The sequence below is a fragment of the Pteropus vampyrus genome, unplaced genomic scaffold, assembly GCF_000151845.1.
Source record: "Pteropus vampyrus isolate Shadow unplaced genomic scaffold, Pvam_2.0 Scaffold50, whole genome shotgun sequence".
Classification (NCBI taxonomy): domain Eukaryota; kingdom Metazoa; phylum Chordata; class Mammalia; order Chiroptera; family Pteropodidae; genus Pteropus; species Pteropus vampyrus.
In genome coordinates, this window is record NW_011888831.1 from 4065898 (window position 1) to 4089153 (window position 23256).

Sequence of the window (23256 nt, forward strand, 5' to 3'; positions counted from 1 at the left end):
ATGATTCTTATTTTTTAATTTGTTTATGTGGTGTATCATCTTAATTGATTTGAGTATGTTGAACCATCCCTGTGCCTCTGGGATGAAGCCCACTTGATTGTGGTGTATAATCTTTTTAATATGTTGCTGGTTTGCTAGTATCTTATTTTGGATTTTTGCATCTGTGTTCATGAGAGATATTGGTCTGTAGTTTTCTTTTTTGTGTGTTATCTTTACCAGGTTTTGGTATCAGAGTAATATTGGCGTCATAAAATGAATTGGGAATTATTGCGTCCTCTTCAATTTTTTGGAAAATTTTGAGGAGAATAGGCATTAAATCTTCTTTGAATGTTTGGTAGATTTCAGTGGTGAAGCCATCTGGTCCTGGACTTTTACTTTTTGGTAGGTTTTTGATGAATTGTTTCAATTTCCATACTGCTGATAGGTCTATTTAGATTCTCCAGTTCTTCTTGATTCAGTTTAGGTTGTATTTTTCTAAGTACTAGTCCATTTCTTCTAGGTTATTAAATTTGGTGTTACATACTTTTTCGTAGTATTCTTGGATGATCCTTTGTATTTCTGCGGGGTCCGTTGTAATTTCCCCTCTTTCATCCCTGATTTTGTTTATTTGTGTCCCTTCTCTTTTTTCTTTAGTGAGTCTAACCAGGGGTTTGTCAATTTTATTAACCTTCTCAAAGAACCAGCTCTTCGTTGCATTTATTTTTTCTGTCTTTTTTTTGTTTTCAATTTCATTTAATTCTGCTCTAATTTTGATTATTTCTTTCCTTCTGCTGACTTTAGGCTTTATTTGTTCTTACTTTTCTAGTTTTTTAAGATGAAGCATTACGTTGTTTATTTGGACTCATTCTTGTTTTTAGAGATAGGCCTGTAATGATATGAACTTTCCTCTTATGTCCACTTTTGCCATGTCCCAAAAGTTTTAATATGTTGTACTATCGTTATCATTTGTTTCTATGTATCTCTTGATATCTCTTTTTATTTCTTCTCTGACCCAGTTATTCTTCAATAGCATGTTGTTTAATCTCCATGTATTTGTGTTTCTTCCTGATTTCTTTCTGCAGTTGATCTCTAGTTTCAAAGCATTTTGATCAGAGAATATGGTTGGTATGATTTCAACCCTCTTATATTTGTTGAGGCTATCTCTGTGTCCCAGTATGTGGTCAATTCTTGAGAATGTTCGATGTGCACTAGAGAAGAATGTATAAGCAGCTGTTTTGGGATAGAAGGCTCTGTAAATGTCAGTTATGTTCAGTTGGTCTAATGTGTCATTTAAGGATGTCATTTCCTTGTTGATTTTCTGTTTGGATGATCTGTCCATATCCAACAGTGGGGTATTCAGGTCCCCTACTATGATAGTTCTTTGATCTGTTACTCTCTTTAGTTCTGTTAGTAATTGCTTTACATATTTTGGGGCTCCCTGATTGGGAGCAAAGCTATTAATAAGTGTTATGTCTTCTTGGTGCAGGATTCCCTTTATCATTATGAAGTGCCCTTCAATATTTTTCTTTACCTTTTTTATTTTGAAGTCTGTTTCATCCGATATTAGTACCGCTACTCTCGCTTTTCTCTGAATGTCATTTGCTTGAAATATCATTTTCCACCATTTCACTCTGAGTCTGTATTTGTCTTTGGAACTGAAATGTGTCTCCTGGAGGCAGCATATGGTTGGGTTTTGTTTTTTGATCCATTCTGCAACTCTGTGCCTTTTTATTAGTGAGTTCACTCTATTTACATTTAGGGTGATTATTGAAATATGAGGTCTTATAGCCATTTTATTTTTTATTTTCTGGTAGCTCGGTGTTTCCATTGCTTCCTGGTCCTTGTGCTTCTGTTTTCTTTATTTTGGTTGGCTTTTGTGGGTTTTCCTTCTGGTCCTTCTTGTTTTATGTTACATACAACAGTTCTGAATCTTTGGCATGTGGTTACCATTACGAATATGAAAAGGATAGTTGTATATGTATATACGATCATCCCGTTTTTTCTGCGCACGCCTTATCTCCATTCCCTTTGGGAATTTGGATCTTTGAATTCCCCCCTTTTCAGTCATTGTTATCTTACTTTGTTCCTATGTATGCTGAAGATTCATTACTATCTTGTTATAACAATTCTCTTCTTATTATTTAAGGATATAATGCCCTGTTCTCAGTAAGGGTTGCACTCCTCTACTTCTATTTACCTGATAGTCACTTTACTCCTAATTATGGTGGTTTTGGGGGTTTTTTTTGTCATTTTGTTTTAGGTGAACTGACCCCCTTCAGTATTTCCTGTAGTGCAGGGCTCGTAGTGGAGAATTCCCTCAATTTTTGTATGTCTGGAAAGGAGAGCTTAGCTGGATACATTATTCTAGGCTAGTAGTTTCTTTCACTTAATAGTTTAAATATTTGATTCCATTCTTTTCTGGCTTGTAAGGTTTGCACTGAGAAGTCTGAGGATAATCTAACGTGCTTACCTTTATATGTTACCTTTTTTTCCTCCCTGGCTGCCTGGAGAATTCTCTTTGTCGTTGATTTTTAATAACTTTAATACAATGTGTCTTGGTGAAGGCTTTTTTGAGTTGAGATAATTGGATTTTCTGTTGACTTCCTGAATTCCAAGCTCCAGCTCATTCCTAAGCTTTGGGAAATTCTCGTCAACTATTTGCCTGAAAATGCTTTCTAATCCCTGTTCCTTTTCCTCACCTTCGATAATGCCCATTATTCTTATGTTTCCTCTCCTGATTTACCATAACATTTTAAAGGTTCATCCTGTTGTAGTACATGTCAAAATTTCTTTCCTTTTTAAGATCAAATAATATCCCATTTTATATATATACACCACATTTTGTTTACCATTCATCCGTGGATGAACATGTGGATAACTTCTACTTTTTGGCTATTGTGAATAATGCTCCTATGAATATGGGTGTACAGATATCTGTTCAAGTCCATGTGTTCACTTTTTGGGGATATATATCAAGAAGTGGAATTGCTGGACCATATGGTAATTCTGTGTTTAATTTTTTGAGGCATTGCCTTACTGCTTTGCACAATAGCTTTGCACAATTGCGGCTTTCCACCAGCAATGCACAAGGGTTCCGATTTCACCATATTTTCACCAACACTTGTTATTTTCTGGTTTTCTAAAAATAGCCATCGTTATGGGTGTGAAGTGATAACTCATTATAACTTTGATTTGCATTTCCCTAATGACTGATAATGTTGAACATCTTTTCATGTGCTTATTCAGTGTGTACATTTTAAAAATATAATTTATACTTTCCTACTTAATTGGACTTAGGATGCCTGAGCATTAACTTTTCCCCCAATGAGGCAGAGGAAGGTAGGATGGAATAAAAGAAAGTGTTTTATGTGCTCTGATCCTGAATCTGCTCTAGGCTTGTTGTACTGCCTTGGACAATTCATATAGCCTCTCTGGACTTCTGTTTCTTTTCCAATAAAACTAGGAAAACTATAACTGCCCTGTCTAACTCAAAGAACTGTTGTGAGGATAAAAAGAGATCAAGTCTTTGAAACTACTTTGTAAAGATTTTGTGAAAGTGGAAAAATATGTATTCGGATAAGTTTGCCTATTTAAAAATTAGATATTTGTCTTTTATTTTTGAGTTGTAGGAGTTCCTTATATATTCTGGATGAAAGTCCATTAGCAGATATATGATTTGCAGATATTTTTTTCCCATTCTGTGGGCTCATTGTTTTTTCATTTTCTTGAAATTTTAATGAAATCCAATTTATCTGTTTTTTTCTTTTTGTTACTTGTATGTCAGTGTTGCAGAGACATTTTAAACAGTAAAAGCTGGGAAACTTTATCACCAAAACACCCTTATAAAAGAAGATCCTTCTACCTGAAGTACCTAAGTCAGAAAACTATTCGGGGTGCAAGAAGAGATTGTTTGCCATGATAGTAATTGTAAAATTGGATCAGATTGATTATAAAAGAATCATGGAGTTGAGAGGCCTCTAGGAACAGGGGTTCCCAACCCCTGGGCCGTGGACTGGTACTAGTCCATGGCCTGTTAGGAACCAGGGCCTCACAGCAGGAGGTGAGCAGTGGGTGAGTGAGCAAAGCTTCATCTGTATTTGCAGCCACTCTCAAGCACTAGCATCACCACCTCAGCTCCACCTCAGATCATCAGGCATTAGATTCTCATAGGAGCACCAGTCCCTGGTAACAAAAATGTTGGGGACCACTGCCTTAGAAGACGTCACAGTCATCTTCTACCTAATTACAAAATGGTCTCCTGCTGTCTTCATGGCCTCTGCTTCAGATGCTTTCCAGAATTTACTGTTATCATGAGACAGTCACTATTAAAAAGTTCTTTCTGAAACTGAACACAATCTGCCTTTCTGTAATTCCCACTGATTTTAGAGAAATTCTCTTAAAGTCACAAAGTTCTTTTTTCTTTACCTGACACATCTTAGTATACTTGAAATACTCCTTATGTTTACTTTTCTCTAGGATAAACATTCAGTAGATTTTTGACCAGTGCTAACAAATAGAACTTTTTTGATGTTGGAAATTTCCTGTTTCTGTGCCATCCTATATGGTAGCCACATGTGACTGTTGAGTACTTGATATGTGACTAGTGCAACTGGGAAACAAATTTTAATTAAGTTGAAATATCCATATGTGGTTAGTGGCTACTATATTAGACACTTCATTCTAGATCATTCTCCTGGCCAGATTCCTCTGTACCACTGGGTCTCAAATTGTGGTAGTGGGACCAGCAGCTTGAGATTCACCTGGGAACGTGTTAGGTATGTAATATTTTAGGCCCTACTCCAGATCTATGAATCAAACACTGAGGGTGGAGTCCAGCAGTTTCTTTTAACAAGCTCTTCTGGTGATTCTAGTGCACTAACACTTGAAAGCCAATTCTAGTTCTTCAAGGTTCCTGTTAAAAGCAGTGCTCAGGCATAGTCTGACATGCATGGATTTCATTTGAAGAAAGTTTCAGTGGCTTAAAAAAAGTTTGAATACTACTACCTAGGTAGCACATTTACTGTATATTATAAAATAAATAAATAGTGGTTTTGAAGAAATTTTTTAGAATACAGTGCCAGCCACAGTTCAAAATTTGAAGCGTTAATGAGAACTTTCCCCTAAATCTCATACACAATCTTGTACTCCTGGAATTAGAACCCTGAGCTTTTAATTCTCAGCCTGGTATGTTTTCCATCTATCAGGCTATTCATGAAATATGCCCCACTGTTCGTTTGGTTTGGTGTCTCAGAAGAGGAAAATCTGGCACATATTCTTTGGCACTTATTTCACTCTACACCCTTTGAGGGGCATCTCTGCCTGCTCTTATGCCACTTCCCCATTGTTAGGGCCTCCATAGTCATACCTGATGCCCAGGGAACATCTCTCCTTTTTAGGGTTTAACAGACTTCTGTATAATTATCTTTTTTAAATATGATTTTTGTCCTCTTATGCTTGAAACCTTGAAGAGGAGCTGGCTTGTTATGTTGCTGGCCTTGAGCCAGATGTCATAACTTCAGGCAGTGCCACGCTACATATCTCCAGCAGTTTGAAATGGAGAACGGAGTTAGAGATAAGATCAGCAGCTTTAGGTGATGGCATTGTTTCAAATAAACCATGCATGACCCAAAGCTTCCACTTCAAATGGAGAATGAAATTGCTTCATCCTTTGACAGCTTGCTCCATGAAAGAAATTTATCTTTACTTAATTGCTTTAGATCCCAAGAGACTGCATACAATAATTTTTTAGGAGATAATTATATCAAATTTTTTAAAATATGTGATGGTGAACATGAATATGCAACTTCAGTGGACAGGGAGGGAGAGTGGGGGACCAAAGGTCTGCTGCACTTGCTGGTAAGTTTATGTTCTCATTGTTGGAGTCCCCTGGGGTCTTAGACTACTTACTCTCTGGGTCTGCTAACTGAGATGCAGGATCCTTGGTATAGCCTAGTATTGCTAGGGTTAAACCATCTTGTCTACTAATGTAGCTGGGTAGTATTTTGCTCAAACTCCTCCCGAAGCTGGGAGGGATTGGGCTGGCTGGCTGACTTCCGGCTGTATGTCTTCATCTAGTCGGGCTGGGTACAGTCTGTCTACACTGTGGGCCAGAGCCACTGGGGGTTCCGGTCAGTGGCAGCTGAAAACCAGCAAACTTGTTGACTTTTAAAACATGACTATTTAGATTTTAGGGATAAACTTCCTGTAGGTCGGGACAGGCTCCTTAATCTAGGCATGTTTGAATTTCCAGGCCTCTTTTCCCTGCCCCTTATATTTGAAAGAGTCTAAAGCTTCCACTCTGTCATTTTCACTAATCCCAACTACTACCTGCCTTTACCCCACATTTTTCTCTCATATCTGAAATTCCAAGGTTTTTTTCCCCCACACCCTACTAAATAACTCAGTTTCCATGTTGTGATATATAATCACTCCTAGAAAGACCAGAGGTATCTTCTGAGTATGGACACAGTTCTGGGTCATCTCTCACCCCTTCTGCCTGTATCTGCCTTTAATACTACACATTGAGCATTAGATTGTGCACTCCTTGAAATCACTCTCTTGAAGACCTCCCCAAGTATTTAGTGTAGTGGTGCTGATCTCAGGACTTGATAAATACTTCCCATGTGAGTAAGAGCCAGTGGAGGCATAACTGGATGACATGGATTTTTAGGCACTCCTGCCTTAAAAACAAGGGAGCTCTGACTTGGAGGTCTAGGGGACTTTTGGATTCTGTACTAAAATCAGTGAATACCTGAACCAACATAGGAGGGAGAAGGGCTCCAAAATCAATGAGGTCCAACTCAAGCAAGAATCTGCAGAGCCAGAGATTTCCATTTCCCATCAAGTTCTGTCCAGGGCAGTCTCATGCAGCCTTCTACTCACAGGGGTCATTCTCCAGGTGTCCTTTATTCCTCATTCTTACTTAAAGGCAGCCATGCTCATCAGGTCGGTCTGGGGAAAGCTTTGCCTTTTCTTTAAACTCCTCCCTAAGAAACCTGACAGCTATGATGAGTAAGTCAATTTGCATTTGAAAAAGGTCATACTGGTATGCCCTAAGGGAAATCTGCAACAAGTACTGTCAGATCATTTCTTGGATTCACTTCAAGGAGCTTTGGAAGGAATTATACTTTTACTCACATCTAATACATAAGCACCTGAGTAGCAGCAGCCTAGAGGGGTCATCAGGGTCAGGATATTTGGAGCTAGAAAAGCATTGGTCTGTATTATCACTACCTCTGGTACCCTCTTCTTCTAGAGTTTCTTTGTCCTGCTAATCATCTTGATAGTGGACACTTAAATGAAGTTGCTCAGTCCTGAGCTGAAATACCTATATATCTTAGTTAAAATGTCTAGGGTTGTCCAGGTAGGTGAAGCAGGCCAGTAAATTGATGGTTACTTGTCCTTCATGGGATTGAGTTAGCATTGTTGAGAGTTATCAGTCTTCATTAGGGGCTAAATCATCTACAGTATTATTTTAACCAACCTCCCATCCCATGTCATGAAGATACCAATCCCTCAGATTGACAGATTGCCTATTTTGACAGCTTTATTTACTGTACCAAGAGTTTATGGTCAGTAACCTTGCTTCAGGCCTTTTCTTTTAGTTTGATCTCTTAGTAGCAGAACGTGCTTGTTTCTTCTTCTACTTTATTTAATTAAAAGAGCATACTAGACTTACATTGGATACATAAAGACTTATCAAGAAGAATAATTGAACTTCTGATGTCTTTGGACCCAAAAGCCAAAAAAGTGTTTGGCCTTTTCAGGGAATTAATCATCTTTGGTGCATATTTTGGTAGATTCCATGAATTCAGTTATTCTGGTGTGTTCAGTAAAACTTTGCCCTAAGAAAGTTTGTCTCACTCAAGACTGTGTGTGTGTGTGTGTGTGTGTGTGTGTGTGTGTGTGTGTGTTGAACAAATATATCTGTTCCTCTGGAACAAAGATAATAAACCCAAATAGGGAAATGGGGACTCCTCAAGAATTTAGGGCCATTATGAGGAGTAGGCTAAGAGGAAGAAAGCATTTTAGCATAGATATTGACAAGAAATGGGATAAATCAAGTAGGATGAAGAAATGACATACAATTTACTTCTCTTCCCTAGAGCTCACTCTATAGGCTATATTGTCCAATAACAGTAGCAACTAGCCATATGTGTCTATTTAAATTAAAATTAAATAAAGTTTAAATTCAGTTTTTTAGCCACACTAGCCATATTTCAAGTGATTAATAGCTATATGTGACTAATGGCTCTCATATTGTCAAGGGTAGCTGTAGAAGACTTTGCTCATTACTAGAAGGTTCATTGGACAACTGTGTTTGGTAATAAAGTCAAGAAGTATGACTTGATTATTAAGGTTGGGGGTAATGACAGGAAGGACATAGAGAGGGAGACACTGGGGTTTGAATGGCAAAAGTCATCTAATTAAGAATGAGTTAGCATCAGAGATAGAGGACTCCAAAGAGTGGAAAATTACAAGATTCCTATTGAGATAATTTAGTAACGTATTTAAGCAGGATTCAAGATACAGGGTATTATCTCGCCACAGTGATCAATTTTCATGATGTCTGTAGGAAGTTTTTCTAATAAGCACAGTTTCTTTTTCTAGACTCTTTTTCTAATCCTTTTCTTAGTCTTTATCTTTGTGCCCCCCATCATTATCACCTGCTTTTCTTTTCTAAGCATCTCTCTTGTTTTCATTGATAAAAATTACATCACCATCTATATAGTGCTGTTACAATGTGTTATTTCACATGATTCCACAATTCTGTGAGGTATTATCCACATTTTGCAGGTGAGAAAACAGATTTAAAAGGACTAATTTGTCTGAGATCATATAATAATAATAGGCTAGAACCCATATGTATCATTAAATATTAAGTTTGAGTGAATATGAACCTAACTACAGAGGCCTAAACACATTATACTTTTTTCTTTCACATCTGAGTCTAGAAATAGGCAGACCAAGGCTGTTGATATGAGGGCTCCTTGGTGTGAGGGCTCCACCAAGTTGACAGTCACTGATGCCTCTTCCAGCTCTCTACTTCAACATCCTAGGATGGCTGCTAGAGCATCAGCAGGCAGCATAATGGAGGAAGAGGACAGATCAGGTCCCCTTTGCACTTTTAAAAAGATTTCTTTGAGGTTTTACATAAAACTTCTACTTACGTATCAGTCATAGGGCTACTCTATCTGTAGAGAAGGCTTGTCATACAAATGTACCCAGCTAAAAATAAAAGTTCTTTTACTAAAGAGGAGGAGACTGGGTATTGAGAGGCTGGAGAAAGAGATGATATGATATGCTTTAGGTTTTTAGAAAGTTTATATCCCCAAACTTATGTTGGAACGAGAATGAGAAGATTATGCTAGGTAATTAATTAGGTGTCTTTAGAGAATCCAGAAATTCAAAGTTTCTGTATTTTGTTAATTTAATAGAAATTTTGTTTCCAAATATAATTTTTATTTTCTCTTCTCTCCCACAATCCTCGCTCTAGTGTTCTAGTTCTAGCTGTAGCTGATAAGAGCACCACACATATATTATTCATTCATTCCATATCTCTTTCCCATGGACACTTCACAGAGATTGGTGCTTGAACTTAAAGTCACTATGTAGCCTGAGCTTCTCTGCACGGGTTAGACTTCTCCTCTTAATTTACTCTGGTAGGCTTTACTTCTCGCATGTATGTAACATTAAGTATTTATTGAGCAGCTACTATTTGTGGTGCTATGAATTCTATGGTAAATGAGACAGATGCAGCCTCTTACCTCGTGGACTTTATGTCCTAGTTAAAGGGAGACAGGCAGTAAAAAAGTAGAGAAATAAATACGCAAAGTAAATTCAACTCATGTTAAATATCATAAAGGAAATAAAGTGAGGCATTTGATAAGAGACTAACTGTGGGAGTTGATTTAGTCATATAACCTTATTCCAGCACCTACTTACTTTGAGCTACAATTTTACCACCATTAAAGTGGAAGGACTGACAATTAATGATAGTCATAAACTGAGGCTGAACTGCACCCTTGTGCAAATTAGATCTGTTTTAGTAATTGATCCTACTAATCTCTACCCAGTTGTTGGATTTATGTTTAAAAGAAGTGACGCTTACCTAAAGAAAAATAGAGTAATTAATAAACACCTGGGTACATTCTACCCGGCTTTAATAGAAATAATACATTATAGAGTTGAAACTGCTTCTGTATCCCTATTGGATCCCATTTCTCTTTCTCCTTCCTTAAAGGTAATTACTATCTTGAATTCATTATATCTGTGTATTTTCTTAACATATATATATATTTTTTTTAACACATATATATACCCATAAACTATATAGTAGTATTTGCATGTTTAGACTTTATACACATGGCTTTGCTTTTCTTACTCAACATTGCAGATTTTAGACTTATCTAGATTTAGATTTAGATTTATTTAGATTTAGATTTATACAGATTTGATCTGTATAGTTGTTTTTAATTCTAATTGAGGTATAATAGTTCATTATATGATTATACTACAATTTAGTGATCTCTTATAGATGCACAAATTTTTTTCATTACAATACTGCAGTCTTTTTGTACTGATGTGTGAATTTCTCCAAGGAATGTTTCTAGGAGCAAAATTGCTACATTATAGAGTATACTCACCGTCAGTTTTACTAGCTATTGCCAAATTTCTTTCCAAGGTGATTATACTGGTTTATACTACCTATAAAAATATGAGTTCCAGCTTTTCCATGGTCTCACCAATACTAGGCATTTCCAAACTTTTGATTTTTGCCAGTGTAGTGGGATTTAAATCATATTTTATTTTTCATTTTTCCTTATTGTTAGATGGGTTAAGCATTCATATGTTAGTCATTTTAGTTTCCTTTTCTTTGAATTCCATGTTCATATATCTCTGCTCATTTTCTCTTCTTATTTCTTCAGATTGGTACTTATTGATTTGTAGGTCTAGATACGAAGCCTTTGTCAACTGTGTACATTGCAAATCTCCCAATCTGTAATTTTATCTTTTAATTTATTTATAGTGTTTTCATTTGTGTAGAAACTCTTTTTCTGATAAATTTATCATTTGTTTCCTTTATGCTTTATGTTTAATCTTATATTATTATTTAAGAAATTGTTCCTGGATGTGCATACAGTATTGGCCATTTATTACTAATTGTTGAAGCTGGGTTATGGTAGTCAGATTTATTTATTATGCTAGTCTCTCCTTTAGTGTATGTTTTAAATTTTCCATAATAAAAAAATGTGTAATGAAAGCAAGTCCACTGGAATGTATTTAATAGCAAATTGTTTATTTATTGTATAGGAAAATAAATTGCCCCAATAAGAAGCCAAAGCTCATAATTTGGTGGATAAAAGGATTACTTTTATCTCCATATAAAATTTTGTCATTTGATTCTTTTTTTAACCACTTTATTGTTAAGTTAAAATGTTACCAAGAAGAATTACAACTCTACCCGAAAAAAGAAAGAAAGCCTTATCTACCCTGAGTTCTCAAGGAACATATACATTCCTACAAGTTTTATTTTACTTTATACATTTATGTCTTTTATCTCTCTAGAGTTTATTTTTGTAAATCAAAATCTCTATATATGGGTCAATTTCTTAGTTCTCTATTCTATTCCACTGATCCAGTGGGCCAGTCAGTACCACCATGCCGATTTTTAAGTTTTTAAAACTAGCAGGGCAAGTCTCCCCACCTTCTTATTGTTTTACAGAAATGTCTTGACTCTTCCTAGTCCTTCTTCCAAATGAGTTCAGTTTTTCAAATTCTGCCAAAAACTGTAGAGATTTTGTTTGAAATTATACTTAATTCAAAGATTAATTTAGGGGAGAATTGCCATATTTACAATATTGAGTCTTCCCATCTATGAACATGATATACTGGACTTTTTTTATGCCCTTTGAAGATGTTTCGTGATCTTTTCCATGAAACCCTCGCACAGCTTTTATTGCTAATCTAGTTGACTATTAATGGTATAAACATGAATACTATTTTTTCTATTGATTTGATCTTCTGTCTACCAACCCTACTATTATTAGTTCTAATGGTGGCAGTAATAACAATTCTTACTTTGTTTCTGACTTTAATAGCAGTGCTTCTAAAGTTGTATCATTAGATCTGTTTGCCATAGATTTCTCATAAATATCTTTTATCAGGTTAAAGATGGTCCCTTCTATTCTTGGTTTGATAAGTTATTTTTAATCAGAATAAATAAGGATTAAATTTTATTAAATATTTTTCTTCATATATTGATGATTATGTGGTCTTTTTTGACCTGTTAAAATGGGGATATACATTAACAAATTTCTAATGTAGAACAATCACCTTCCTTCCTAAAATAGCTCAATATGTTCTTATCCTTACTCTCCTATGCCAGAAATGAACATTCTTATTTTATGGGAGATACATCTTATTTTTTATTTATTTTCTCAAATGTTTTTATTCTGCTGCATGCATGCCACTTATTCTTTCTGTACATACTACTTGAGCAACAGCTGTGTTTTATACCGTTAATTATAGTTAGGGGAGTACAGAAGAAGAAACCTGGAATCAAATCTACACTAAACGGACAAATTTACTTTAGTGCAGAGTTGTGGGAAATACAGTTTTAAAGTATAAAAATATACATAGTATTTTTTACATAATAAAATGTTAGGGAATAACATAACATAGTTGGAGATACAGAGGACTAATCTGGTGGCCATGTTTAGGAGAGGAGAAACAGTAAAAGCAAGAGCCAAGTAGAGAGCAGTGTAATAGCTAAGACTGGCGATGAGAATCTAGCTCAGACTAGCAGCAGCAGTAACAAAAAGGAAAGGATGAATGTGAAGGTAGAGTTACAGAGTGACTTGGTATTTCTTTAAATATAAATATGATAAAGGAGGGAAGGACTGACTATCTTAACAAATTTTTGAGGCTAAATAACTAGAAAATTTGAGCTACTGTTAATTAAAATAGGAAAGCTGGAAAAGGAAGCCTTTAGGAATATAACATGTTTGAGGTTGGAAACATGAAAATTTCCTCCTGTGCTTTCTTCTAAGAGTTTTCTAGTTTTAGCTCTTACATTTATATCTTTGATCCATTTTAAGTTCATTTTTTATATGTCGTAAGGTAAAGGTCCAACTTCATTCTTTTGCATGGGGATATCTGCCTTTACCAACACCAAGACTGTCCTTTCTCATTGAATGGTCTTGGCTCCATTGTTAAAATTGATTGACCATGTATGTAAAGGTTTATTTCTGGGCTCTCTGTTCTATCCTACCAATCTGTATGTCCTTATGCCAGTACCACACTTTCCATTACTGTAGCTTTGTGTTGTTTTAAAATTGGGAAATGGAAGTCTTCCAGCTTTTCTTCTCTTTCAAGATTGTTTTGGCTGAGGTCCCTTGAGATTTTATATGAATTTTAGGGTCTGTTTTTCTGTCTCTGCAAAAAAATACCATTGGGATTTTGATGGAGATTACATTGAATCTGTAGATCACTGGGTAGTATTGTCATCTTAACAATATTAAGTCTTTCAGTCCATGAACATGGGGTGTCTTTCTGTTCATTGGAACGGAATTTTTAATTATATTTTTTATTAATTAAAATAATTAACTTTATTATTTAGGGAATTTAAATTTTAGTTTAAATAGTCACATGTGGCTAATGGCTACCACGTTAAACAACATAGCCCTAGAGAATCATCCTCAGATTTGCTTTGCTTCCTAAAACATTGGACTGTGGTGACATCTGCAGAGACCTCGTAGTACCTGAGAATCATCATTGGCCTCAGGATAACTGCATCATAGGGAAAGTATGGTTAGAGAGGCTTGCATACAGGAGGGTTTGTGTCCTTCTAGGCAATAACTCTGTCTATCTCTATCCCTCCCTCCCTTCTTCCCTCTCCCTCTCCCCACCCAACTCCGCCTCTCTGAAATAAGATACAAGTCTTTCTCTTGTTTTTTTTTTGGAAATGCCTGGCTTCCTCCAGAACCAAAGAGAACCTATTGCTTTAAAAAAAAAAAAAAAAAATTAGCAGAAATGGACCTCCTTTTGCCTTTTCCAGTTTTAATATAAACAGAGACCAGAGTGCCCAGAATGGGGCAAGTGTTTTAAATGAAATTCCCTCTTTAAAAGAAATGGTGATTATTTTAAAGCAGTTATACTTGTTCATCAATCAGATGCTCTACCATTGGGAGTAACAACAAAAAGTGCCCTTCGGTGCCAAGAATCATTTTACTCTTAATTCCATTTACCTTGAAGGTCAAGAGTCTAAGAGATCCCTGCATATAAGTAACAAAAAGTAAAGGAAGAACATTATAATTAATTAATTAAACTAGAAAACACCCTTTCTGTGTCCAATCTGACTTTCTTACTAGGTAAAAAGTAATATAGGATGCAAAAGAGCTATGTCCTTAGTACTGTTCACAAGTATCCCAGTTGCCCCCTTCCTTAGCATCTCTGTAAAAACTCCCTCGGAAGATCTGCAGATCCTTTCAGAGTAAACAAGAAAGCAAATAAAATTGGGAGTCTTACACCTAGAGGCTGTCAGACATAGCTTTCCAGGAAGAATATTCCTTAAGCCTTGGATAGCCAGAAGCAGTGGGTTTGTGGTGTTTGTGTAAATATTCTGTTGTTATTCCTCTGCAGAGGAGTCTTCCAGTCAACTTCCAGACCAGAAATGGAACTTGTATCTCCTGGCCTGTTCATAACCGCCTTACATCAGCCTCTCCTAAAAAGAGGCTGGAATATCCCTATTGGACTAGCTCAGCAGCTACCTAGTTCTCTAAAAATGATTTCTCCACCTTACTGCCCTATAGCCTACACCCGACCCTCATTCTCACCCCTCTCCTTGTATAGAGATAACTTCTCTATTATAGCATTTGGGTTTACTCACACTAGAGTTGATTTATCACCACTCTACCAAGTGCTAACCACTTGGGTGTTCTGGTGTCAAAACTTAGAAGTGTCCCAAATGTCCCACCCAGCCTCCTCAGCTCTCCTCTTTCTCTCTTGGGTTGTTATGGTGGAATGATATTTCTCTTGAATTTCAGTGTGTGCAGTCTTATTTGGGTGGAGCCTTGAGCTGTTCACAGGAGTGCTGGTAATGTCTGGCCTTCAGTGCTGCCAAAGGCAAAAAGCTGGCCTCTTCTCAGTTTAAAGCACATAGTTGGATTGCTGAGATAGTGTTAGATAGAGGGTGGGGTGAGCAAATACCACTCTCTTCCTACTGTGTTTTCAAGAAATGATTATAAAGGAGGTATAAGTGCAAATGAAGTTAAAAGAATAGATTGACATCTTCCCACACCCCCCTCCAAAAAAAAAAACAGATAGAAACACACACACTCTCCCCGCCCCCACCACCACCCCCCCTCTCCTTTAGGTTCTATACTAGATCCACACCCTTATTGTTCTGCTGGGCTTAACTTTGGTACTATTTCAGAGCAAAGAACCTTTGTTAAACTATCTCCATCCCTGGAAGAGAACTCAGCCGTAGTCTGCTGAACGAGAGCTGAACTTTCCCTTTAGACAAACTGTGGATTCTGCTTCCCTGTCTTCTCCCCTCCCAAGAGGAATGTGGGCAGAAGCATATAAATGGAAGGAATAAGCAGTTCCAAGATTTAATCCTTCAATTAGGAAATGGGCTTTTCAGAACTAGTAGTAAAATTGTTTGCAGAGACCATTGTCAATGAAAAGAGTTACTGCCATCAACACACCTCCATTCCTTTCTTCCAGCTGCCTCTTTTCCTTACATAGCCCTTTCACCTGGTACCTCCATGGGGTTTAAGCCATATGGCTCTTATGAATCTTATCTGGAATATCCTAAAGTGACAGATTTTGCTGTGCAGAGTAGAGTACCCCTGGGTCTGCCCCTCCCCTCCCAGCAGCTGTTTGCCACTGACAGAGGAGGTGGCGACTAAGCCTGTGTGTGTGGCCAGAGTCAATGACAAGCCTCCCACCCAGGCCTGGGGAAGCCCTCAGCTAGTGTGGTTCCTGTGGCAGCAGCCAAACATGCCAGAGCTCCTCATACCTTCAGGGATGTGGTGTAACAGCCAGCTTTATGCGGTGGCATTGTTTAGTGTTGGTCAACGTGACTTCTCTGTCCCCACCCTCTATATTTAAGGGAATCTGGCCATCGCCCAGTAGAGGAAAAGCTGGCATTCGCAAAGTAGCTTCCTGCTGCCTGTATTGTAGGAGTCAGGACCACCTTCCATCTCTGCCTTCCTACCCAGGTGGAAAAGGCAAAGGTCTCCTCTGTGCTCAGTCTCCTGTTGTGGGGTTTCAAGTTGCCTAAGATCAGGATGCAGCTATTTGCCAGGTTATCTGCCCAGATAAACATTTATTGTTTACAGGATCATGTTTCAGCTGCTCTGACTGATCCCACTGGTGAGATCTTCTAGTTTCTTGAGGTTTTAAGCCAGTATGTGGGGCTGACGTCCAGACACAGAACTTATGGAGCTTGAAAGGCTCTGAGTGACCGGCCACTTCTAACTTAGCTTAGCCATTGCCCCCTTCCCACCCAGTGCCAGAGCCAAATTTTTATTTCTCAGTTCTTAGTCCTCCCTCTACATTTACAAGATTTCTAGCTTTAGAATTTGGGGGTTTATGTGACCCAGTGTTATGACACAAACAGTTTGAGACTTCTCTTAGGTGGCAAAACCAATATTCTGACACTTTACCATGTTTTCTTAATATAGCTAGTATGACAGCCTTTTAATAAAGGCAAAAGAGATAAAGACACATTTTCTTTTTTAAATCCGGACAACCATATCCACTGCATCCAAGTATACATTGCCTTTTTATTTTTTAGTGATATAATTGATTTTCAACATCTTATTATACTGCAAAGTTGAAAGAATTTTACGGTGAGCTCACTTATCCCCAGCAGGTATATTTTCTCATTCTCATTTTACAATACTTGCTTTATCATGTATCTATCCCTCTCTCTTTCTGTCCATCATCAATTTCTTTTTCATCTGTGTCATCAATACAATTTCTCTCAATCCTTTAGCCTGTATATATATATCTTTAACTAGAGTTTAATATTTATGACTTTTTCTTTTTAGGTTAAATTTACATGCAATGAAATGGACATATATTAATTGTACTTCTGCAGTTCCTCCATGTTATTTATCAGTTTATTTCTTTTTTATTGCCAGGTAACTATTCCATTTTATGAATATGTTACAGTTTATCCATTCTGCAGTTGATAAATTTATGGACATCTAGGATTTCCAGTTTGGAGCTATTATAAATAAAGTTACTGTAAATAGTTGTACATAGGTCTTTTTGTGGACATGTATTTTCTCTTGGGTAAGTGCCTAGGATTGAAATTGCTCATTCGTTTTTTATTGGAGACTGCTGACCTCTTTCCAAAGGTGATTGCACCATATTATACTCCACCAATATGAGTTCCAGTGGCTCCACAGCCTCATTGGGAAGAGGGGTGATAGACCATTGGGTTTTAATTCGCATTTTCCTGATGTCTAATAGTAGAAGTTGTATGCTTTTTCATGTGCTTGCTGGCCATTTGTATATATTTTTTATGAAGGATCTGTTCAGATCTTTTGCTCATTTTCTTTGCATTGTCTGTTTCCTTGTTTTTGAGTCAAAAGATTTCTTTATGTATTCTGGATACAAGTACTTTGTCAGATATGTGTCATGAATATTTTTACTCAGTTCACGGCTTGCCTATTTATTATTTATTTTCTTAGCAATGTCTTGGTGAGCAGAAGTTTTTAATTTTGATGAAATCTAATTTATGCTGTTTTTTCTTTTATGGCTATTACTTTATGAGAGCTAAAAAAAAAAAAAAAAGTCATAAACACTCTCTTCCTTGCCACCCTCCACCCATAGTTTCCCCTATTAACTTCTTGCATTAGGATGGTACAGTTGTTACAACTAAGGAGCAGATATTGGTACATTATTACTAAATGAAGTCCATAGTTTACATTGGGGTTTACTCTTTGTGTTGTACAGTTCTTTTGATTTTGACAAATGTGTAATGACATGTATTCACCATTACAGTATCACACAGAATAGCTTCACTGCCTTAAAAATATCCTGTGCGCCATCTATTCATCCTTCGACACCTTCTCTAGCCCCTGGCAAACACTGATATTATTACTGTCTCTATAGTTTTGCCTTTTCCAGAATAGGAAAATAGTTGGAATCACATAGTATATAGCCTTTTCAGATTGTTTTTTTTTTTTTTTCCCCACTTAGCAATATGTGTGTAAGGTTATCTTTGTGGCTTGATAGCTCCTTTCTTTTTATTCCTGACTACTATTCTATTTCATGGATGTACCACAGTTTGTTAATATATTCACTTATTGAAGGACATTTTGATTGCTTCCAAGTTTTAGCAGTTATGAATAAAGTTGATATGAATAATTGTTTGCAGATTTTTGTATGCATATGTTTTCAACTCATTTGAGTAAATGCCAATAACTGCAATTGCTAGATCATATGGTAAGACTATTTGGCATTGTAGGAAAATGCCAACCTGCCTTCAAAGTGACTGTACCATTTCGCATCCTACCATCAATTAATGGACGTTCCTGTTGCTCCACATCCTCAAGCATTTGGCGGTGTTTGCGTTTTGGATTTTAGCCATTCTAATAGGTGTATAGCGGTATCTCATTGTTTTAATTTGCAATTCCTCAATGACTTATGATGAGCATTTTTCATATGCTTATTTGCCATCTGTATATTTGGTTCAGTGAGATGTCTAGGTCTTTTGCCCATTTTTAAATCGGATTGTTTGTTTTCTTATGAAGTTTTTCATCACTGATTGATTTTTTTAAATGTTAAAACAACATTGTGTTACTTGAATAAACCCTGTTTGCTATATTGGATTTGTCAATATTTGGGTAAAGATCTTTGTATCTGTGTTCATGAGGGATATTTATCATTTTGTTATTATGTCTTGTCAGGATTTAGCATTAGAGTTATGCTAACCTCATTAAATGACTTGAGAAGTGTAACCTCCTCCATTTTCTGACTTTGTTTAATATTGGTGTTAATTCTTACTTAAATGTTTGATAGAATTTACCAGTAAAACCATCCTGGCCTAGAGTTTCTTTGGGAAATTTTTGATAATGAATTCAATTTATTGAGTATACCATGTAGTTATTCATATTTTCTGTTTTATCTTGTATCAAGTTAGGTGAGCTTTAGTTTTCGGGGAATTTGTCCATTTCATGTAAGTTGTTGAACTTGTTGGCATAAAGTGGTTCATGATGATATTTTACTATCATTTTGATGTCTGTAGGATTCGTAGTGACATAATGGATCATTTGAAGATATTTGGGATTGCCTAAAGATCTTATTGTTACTGATTCCTGATTTAATTCCATTATGATCAGAGAACATACTGTACATTATTTCAGTCATTTTAAATGTATTGAAATTTGTTTTATGGCTTAGCACATGTCTGTCTTGAAGAACATAATGTTATATATTTGAAAAGTATGTATTCTGCAGTTATCGAGTGTCTCATTTTATAAATGTAAGCTAGGCCAAAGTGGTTAACAGTGTTGTTCAGATCCTCTATGTCTCACTAATATTTTGTCTGGGAGCTTACTTGGTCATATTGGAAACAAGTCCTGCCCTGGCTAACTTAGAAATTTGTACACATTTATATTAGTGCTATTTCTGTCACTTAGAGTTTTGGGGCCTCTGTTTTGGACCCATGACTCATTCTTTAGATATCCTTAAGGATGTCAAATCTTTAGACTTTAAGTCCATCTTCGATTTTTTATAGCCAGAACAATACTGGAGTCAAGAATAATAAGTATATTTTCCAGTGAACAACAAATACATTGAGTAAGTTCAGTTGTTTCTTTTTAAGGTCAAAAATAAATTGGGTTTTTGAAATAATGAGAATTACTACTAAACTAATAAACTGATTTTGAAAATGTTTAAAAGAGTTTTCAGTTTCTTTTGAGTTTAGACATTTGTGTATCTTCTTAGTGAATTACCTTCGCATGTCTTTTGCCCATTTTTTATTGGAATATTTTTCACTTATATTTTTAAAGGCCTTTCCAGCAAGGGTTATAACCCTTTTTCGGTCATTTATATTGAAAATATTTTATGCAATTTGTCACTTAACTTCCATTGTCTATGGAATTTCCTCATGCAAATGATTTTAAATTTTGTGCAGTCAAATCTTTCCATTTTCCCTTATGAAATTTATTTTTATGCTTAGAAAAGTCTTCCTAACATAAAATCAGATGAATAACCATATTTTCTCATTATTTTACTTTTTGAAAAATTACTAAAACTTTCACCTGGAATTTATTTTGCTGAATGATGTGAAGTAGAGCACTAACTTAATTTTTTCAAAATAGTTTACAAATGGTCTTAGCATCATTTATTGAATAATTTATTCTGCCCCATTTAACTAAAAATTCAGCTTCATCATGTATTAGATAAATGTATATGCTGTACTAGAATATATATGATAGATGTAGATGCATACTACCATCTATTTCTGGGCTTTTTTTTATGTTGGTCAATTCTTGAAACATTACTATTTTAGTTGCTATAGATTCATAATATGTTTTAATACCTGTGATATGAGTTTATACATACCCCTTTATATTTTTTATTGTAGTAGTATACCTTTGATTTTCCCCACCTATTTATGGTTTATGCAAATTTCAGAGTAATTTTAAGTCCCTTTAACTCCCCCCCACACACACACAAAAAGAATTCCTCATGATATTTTTTATTGATATATAATTGACATATAACTTTATATTAGTTTCAGGTATACAACATAACGATTCAGTATATGTATATATTGCAAAGTGATTACCACAATAAGTCTAGTTAACAGCTATCACCACACAGAATTTTTTTTCTTGTGAGAACGCTTAAGACCTATTCTCTCAGTAGTTTTCAAATATACAGTCAAAAATATGAGATGCTTCACAAATTTGAGTGTTATCATTGCACAGTACATTGCTAATCTTCTCTGTATCATTCCAATTTTAGTATACGTGCTGAACAAGTGACCACTCCTCATGATATTTTTATTGGAATTGCATTCACAATTTCTTTGGAAAAATTTGACATTGTTATAAGATTTTTCATTAGAACAAGGTATTCTCTACATATCAGTTCTTTTATGTCTCTCACAATTTTTTCATTAATTTTCTTGCTATAATAAATTGGATTTTTTTTTTCATTATACCCAAATAGTACTTAGGAAAAGCTAACACATATCTTTACCCAATCATCACATCAAACTCTTGTTAATTCTAATTTTTTTAGCTGATCACTTTGGATTTTCTAAGAATATGTACTTCAAATTATGACAATGCAATCTCATTTTCAATAGTTATATATCTTATTTTCTGATTTCTACCTCATTGCTTTGACTGAAACTACCTCATTGCTTTGACTGAAAACAAGTAGGAATTCTTGTTTTTCTTCAAAATGGATACTTCATTATTTTAAACATTTACATGTTTCTGTTGGTTTAAAAGACATAGTATTTAGCATGTTAAGAAAGTGTCTTTCTATTTTAATTTACAGAATCTCTTAGAATAAAGCATATCGTAAAGTTTTAACATACTTTCTCAACAACTATTAAAATAATCCTTTCTTTCTTTAATTTATGTGATGTGTTAAATTAATATACTTTCCAAACTTGACTTTTCCTTTTTTTAGTGAGATAAACCCTATTTGGACTCAGTATAGTCATATTTTAACATTTTGTTAAATTTGATTTGCTGTTATTTTATTTAGGATGTTTACATTCATTTCCATAATGGGCCTGGCCTCTCTTTTCTGTCTTTGCTGTTTTTCCTTTGGATATTTGAGTAATAAGGTGTGCTGACTTTATAAAAAGAAATGGGAAACAACTTTTCTTTATCTGTGACCTAGAAAGTGTATATTACTTGAAGAGTCATTCTTGATTCTTTCTCTCATACTCTACCTTCAGTCTCTCAGCAGTCCTATCACATGATACGGAACATTTCCATCACTTCTTTTGTCAGTTTTGTTAACTTATATTATCCAGAAAATCATTCATTTCTCTGAAATCTTCACATTTTAAAATCTTCTAACTAAAAATTAAGGATATATTATTATATCTACTTTTCACTCCTAATTTTATTTGTATGTTTTCTGATATTTTTTAAAATTTGTTAGCAACTTGTACTTTTTAGTTTTCAAAAACTGGCTCTTATATTTACTGTTTTATAAATCATTAATTTTTATTTTTAATTTTATTTTCTTTTATTTTTCCTAGGCTTATTTTGTTCTGCTTGTGTTGGATCCTTTAGTGATCATTTGTTTTTGATTAGTTTACTTAAAATTTATGGCTTTGAATATGCCATTATGTTTGGCCACATTCTAATCTATTTATATGTATACTATTCTAATGATCATTTTTTAAATAGTCTTTGATTATCATTTTGATTTTTCTCCTTAATTCTGAAATTATTGTGGGAGTTTTGGTTTTTTTGAAGTTAAATTTCTTAAACTTTGTTATTAATTTTTACTTCTGGATATATTTTTTAAATCTGACTTAATACTTAATTTTAAAAAGTTTGGTCTACAGCCATGCCACCTTGAACGTGCCCGATCTCATCTGATCTCGAAAGCTAAGCAAGGTCAGACCTGGTTAGTACTTGGATAGAAGTTCACCTACAAATACCAGGTGCTGTAGGCATTAAAAAAAAAAAAAAAAAAGTTTAAAGAATTTCGAGAATGTATTTTTGTTGTATACAAAATTCAATAATATATAGCTATAAAACCATCTTTATTAATGATACTATTCTGATTGTATTATTTTTACCTGCTTGATTATTGAAGAGTATAAGTGGTATTCTGCCACTACAATTCTGTTTTTGTCAGTTTCTCCTTGTATTTCAAAGGTTTTTTTCTTTCTATGTCTTCATTTCAGTTTTTCCTTTCTTGAATCCTACTTGGTTTTTGTTTTGTTTTGGTGTTTGTCTTTTCCTAATAGGTTTTTTTTCCCCTACTCCTGACCCCCAATTTTTAAAAAAATCTCATTGTTTTAACTATGTCTCTTTTAAACTATATCTACACACTGCATCTTTTAAAATTTTTATTGTGGTGAAATTCATATAACATAAAATTAACCATTTAAAGGAACAGTTCATTGGCATTTAGAACATTCACAGTGTTTTACAACTACCACTTCTATACTCATTGTATTTTAATTCCACTCATTTATCTTTAATTTTTAGAATAAAATACAATTATTTTTCTCTGCTTATCCAGTAGAAGAATTAAACAGAATATAAT

The 23256-nt window shown here is 35.1% G+C and overlaps 1 protein-coding gene, 1 non-coding gene and 1 pseudogene across 6 annotated transcripts in view; 2 read left to right on the forward strand and 1 right to left on the reverse strand.

Moving 5' to 3' along the window:
• SMG6 (SMG6, nonsense mediated mRNA decay factor) overlaps window positions 1-23256 on the forward strand; it is a 191827-nt gene that overhangs the window by 123286 nt on the left and 45285 nt on the right. The window lies entirely within an intron of this gene.
• Window positions 20892-20997, reverse strand: LOC111739516. The gene has a single exon (XR_002780282.1). It is a non-coding gene; the product is annotated as a U6 spliceosomal RNA (small nuclear RNA).
• LOC111739488 lies at window positions 22539-22657 on the forward strand (annotated as a pseudogene).